We start from the raw sequence: 3,768 nt of genomic DNA, 5'->3' as shown, positions 1-3,768 counted from the left end.
TTGTTTCTCCCTCTCTCTCTCTCTCTCTCTCTCTCTCTCTCTCTCTCTGATACTTGGTATTGAACCTAGGGCCTTCATACTGAGCTATATCCCCAGCCCTTTTTATTTCTCTCACTAAGTCTCTAAATTGCCCATGCTGCGTTCTAGTGATTCTCCTGCATTAGCCGCAGAGTATTTGAATTAAAGCATGCAACACTTTGATTTTTAAAGTCTCAAAATCTAAAATGTATTTAGTATCTCAGGCCATAAATACATAACTACACACCTTTTCTGAACTTTAAGCAATTATTCAAGATGCGGGCATAATTTGTTTTTCATATCTCTTTGTCTGTTTCTGCCAGGATAGCCTTTAAAAATCCAGTCAAATGTGGTGGCTCACGCCTATAAACCCAGCACTGGGGAGGTTGAGGCAAGACGATCACTAGAGGCCAGCTTGGGCTACATAGTGAGTTCAGGGCCAAGCTGAATTACATGGCCTCCTGTCTCACCCCTCCTCCATTTAAAGCTGTTATGTAGAATAATGTGAAAGGTATTTACAAAAAAATATAATCCTAATGTATAAGGACCTTCCATATAAAGAAAACTCAAGAGCGGGCAAGTTGGCACATGATTTTGATCCCAACACTCTGGGAGGCTGAGGCAGGAGCCTTGTAAATTGAAGCGCAACTTTGGGAAACCGTCTCAAAATTTTTTTACAGTAGTGGGGAGAGAATGGAAATGTAGCTCAGTGTGAAGGCCTTGGTTTAGTCATGGGTGGTGGCGCCTACCTGTAATCCCAGTAGGAAGGCTTTGGTTTAATCCTCAGTGCTAAAAAGACAAAAGTTCAAACAGTCAAAGCTAGGGCTAGGGATTTAGCTGAGTAGTTACACCATCTGCCTCACAAGCACAAGGTCTTGAGTTCGATCCCCAGTATAAAACAAAACAAATATGTGGGCCGGGGATTTAGCTCAATGGTTCAGTGGCGGCCTGCCTTGCGCAAGGACCGGAGTTCAACCTCAGTACCAAACAAAAAACAAAACACAACAACAAAACAAATATGTCAAAGCTAAGAGAGCATTTGAGAAGCATTAAAATTAATAGAATCTGATTGAACTAAGAAAAACTATAGGTTGCAATAGTCCTTCAATAATGATTATAGTTAGTCTTTCAGTGGATTATGTGTTTAGAAGAAATGGTCTTGATCTAGTTTAACTAAAGCTACCCTAATTACAATAGCCGTTATCCCCATGTAGCTTTTTATTTTTGAGACAGGGTTTCACTATGTAGTTGAGACTGACCTGGAACTCACTATGTAGCCCAAGCTGGTCTCGAACTCACAGCGATCCTCCTGCCTCAGCCTCTGGAGTGCTGGGATTATAGGAGTGTGCCACCATGCCTGGGCCCCCACGTAGCTTATTTAAATTGAAGTGTTAGATTACTCTGAAAATCAAGGCAGGAGGATTGAAAGTTGGTGGCCAGTCTCGGAAACCTAGCAAGACTATGTCTGAGAATAACAATAAAACTAAAAGGCTGGGCTTGCAGCTCAGTGGCAGAGCAAGCATGAGGCCCTGGGTTCACCCTCCAGTGAGACCAAAAAAAAAAGGGGGGCGGTTTTAATAGTGTAGAGGGGGGCCTGGCACCATGGTAGCCAGCAAACTTAACATGTGCAAGGCAATAGGTTCAGTCCCGTACACCAAAAAAGTTCAATTTTATGTATATTTTACCAAAATAATAACATAGAAACAAATAATGAGAGGGAGCAATTATTTAACATGATATAATCTTTCCCTTTACATTATCAAGGACAGCAGTTCTTTGTAACTTTTTTCCAAGAATCTTAGTCTTTTTCTTTTATAAGGTGTTAGGAATGTTTTTGTGGTGAGAGGGGTTTACTGGGGATTTAACAGATACGGATCACTGAGGTACATCCCCAGCCCTTTTTAAAACGTTGAGACAGAATCTTGCTAAATTTCCTGGGCTGGCCTCAAAATCGCCATCCTGTTTAGCCTACTAAGTGGCTGGAATTATAGATATGGGCCATCATGTTTATTTTTAGAGTCTGTTTTACCTGATATTAATAAGGTGCTCCAGCTTTTTTACTTTAGTTGACAAAATTGTATGTATTTGTGGGGTGCCATATAAATTTCGATGTATGTGTTTGTATTGTGTAATGTTCAAATTAGAGTATGCATGTCTAGCTTCTCAAACATTTATCTGTGGTAAAAATCCTTTCTTCAGACATTTTTGAAAAACATGAGATACATGATTTTTTTTCTTTCTTTCTTGAGACAGGCTTGCCTTGAACTTAGCTGTTCAAGGCCCAGGCTGGCCTTGAATTGGAACTCAGTCTTCCTGCCTCAGCTTTCTGAGTAGGTGACAGGCTACTTACCAGGCATGGCCATTTATCACCACCACTCCAGCTTCTTTTACTTGCAGGATGTATAATTTTCCATCATAACTTTTAACCTATTTTGATTTTTTAATCTTAAGTATATCTTTTGTAAATGAATATTGGATCATTCTATTCAGAATGACAATCTCTACCTTTTGGAGTGCTGCTAATGACAGTGGCATTGGTTTACTTCAGTCCTTTCTTTTTGGTTTTGTTGGGGTTTTCTTCCCTATTTATTTTACATCTGTCCTTTTGATGCTTTTGGTTTTTGGTGATGCTTTGTTTTTATCCATCCGTCCTCATTGTCATCGTGTGCCCCCCTCCACTAGGATTGAATTTAGGATCTTTCACTTGCAAAGCAGGTGGTGGAACCACTGAGCTAAATCCCCAGCCAGGCCTGTCTTTTTGATGCTTATTCACTATGTGTTTTAAGTTTTTTATGTTACTTTTTTACTGCCTTTTGTGTTGGATAGGTTTTTGTTTGTTTGTTTGTTTGTTTTTTTGGAGACAGGGTCTTACTATGTAGTTTCGACTGCCCTGGAACTCCCTGTGTAACCCACACTGGTCTTGAACTCACAGCAGTCCTCCTGCCTAAGACTCCCAAGTCCTGGGATTACAGGTGTGCGTCACCACACCCACCTTCTCATACTTTTAATTTTTTTTTTTCTCTTAGTACCAGGGATTAAACTCAGCCTTGTGACCTTTGCCTTTGAATTGTCTCATCAAACACATGCCTTAAGGGTGGAAGTCTGTTCAGAAATTAAGCTCTTGGCGCTCTTTTACCTGTTCTCTTTGGAGGTGAAGGACAGGATCAGTTCTCTGCTGTCTCTTCCTCAGGGGCAGCTCCTGCACCTTCTCTCTGGAGAGTCTAGAGGTGGAAGAGGAGGAAGAATTTTGTCTTCTCCATGTGTTCGGACTCCGATGAGTCAACCAGCCATTCTCTGTGGGGCCAGCATCTCCTCTGGTTTCTCCCTTTTAGGACATGCCTCTTGAGTTCTTTGTAGGTTCATCTTCTCATCTTACATAGACTGCTGTATCCACAACACAATCCTTAACAACATAGAAAAGTGTGTGTGCATGTGTGCGTGTGTGTGTGTGTGTGTGTGTCGTGTGTGTACTGGAAATTAAACCACTGAGTTGTATCCCATGTCATTTCATTTTATTTTATCTCTAAGACAGTCTCACTAAATTGCCCATTCTAGGCTTAAATTTGGGATATTCATGTCTCAGCCTTCCAAAGTGCCAGGATTGTGCTGGTTTTTACACTTTGTCCCACCCTGGTAGAACTAGGAGTGATGGCTGTAGTTGGACAAGGTGATGGTAGTAGTGGTTGTCCTAGGCCAGATGCCAAACAGCTGGCATTCTTTTTTTTTTTTTTTTTTTTTTTTTTTTTTTTT

The sequence above is a fragment of the Fukomys damarensis genome, unplaced genomic scaffold (assembly GCF_012274545.1).
Source record: "Fukomys damarensis isolate Sample0158 unplaced genomic scaffold, DMR_v1.0_HiC HiC_scaffold_14, whole genome shotgun sequence".
Lineage (NCBI taxonomy): Eukaryota > Metazoa > Chordata > Mammalia > Rodentia > Bathyergidae > Fukomys > Fukomys damarensis.
This window is presented reverse-complemented; position numbering follows the sequence as displayed.